This window comes from Penaeus monodon, chromosome 21 (genome assembly GCF_015228065.2).
Source record: "Penaeus monodon isolate SGIC_2016 chromosome 21, NSTDA_Pmon_1, whole genome shotgun sequence".
NCBI lineage: Eukaryota > Metazoa > Arthropoda > Malacostraca > Decapoda > Penaeidae > Penaeus > Penaeus monodon.
The window spans coordinates 16,920,521-16,921,155 of NC_051406.1; positions in this window are offsets into that span (position 1 = coordinate 16,920,521).

Genomic DNA, 635 nt, shown 5'->3' on the forward strand with positions numbered 1-635 from the left:
TAGTCTTCTCTTCTCTGTCTTCATCTTCCTTCCTTTCATTTCCCTCTGTTCTCCCTCCCCCGCGCCATCCCTTTTCATTCCCTCTCCCTTTCTTTGCTGTCTCATTGCACTCTATTCCATTTTACTTAATCCTAGTGTTGTTCTTTTTTTCTCTCTCTCCTATCCCATCCTATCCCCTTCTTTACTTTTTTGGTTTTTCCTTTACTCTTTTCCTTTCTTTCTTTCCTTTTTCTGCCTCCTCTCCTTGCACTTCTCCACCCCCATCCTCTCTCCTTTTCCTTTCTTGTTCCTTCTCTCCTTTTCCTCTCCTTTATTATCCATATTTATTCCTCCCTCACTCTTCCATCCTTGTGTTTTCTGTCTTATCTTATCTGGCTTCCTCTATCCGCTCTTTCATTCGTGTTTCCTTATCTTTACACACTCTCCTCTCCACTCCTTTCTCTTCCCTTCCTTTTTTTCCTCTTGTAACTCCTTCCCTTCTTTTTTCCTCGTGTGTCTCCTCCTTCCCTTCTCCTGTCACCTTTTATTCTGTCCCTCTTCAATTCCCTCCCGCCCCCTACCTTTTCCCTCCTCCCCCCCTCTCTTCGATTCCCTTACTTCCCTCCTTTCCTGCACCCGTCTGCTCCTTTCTCTTC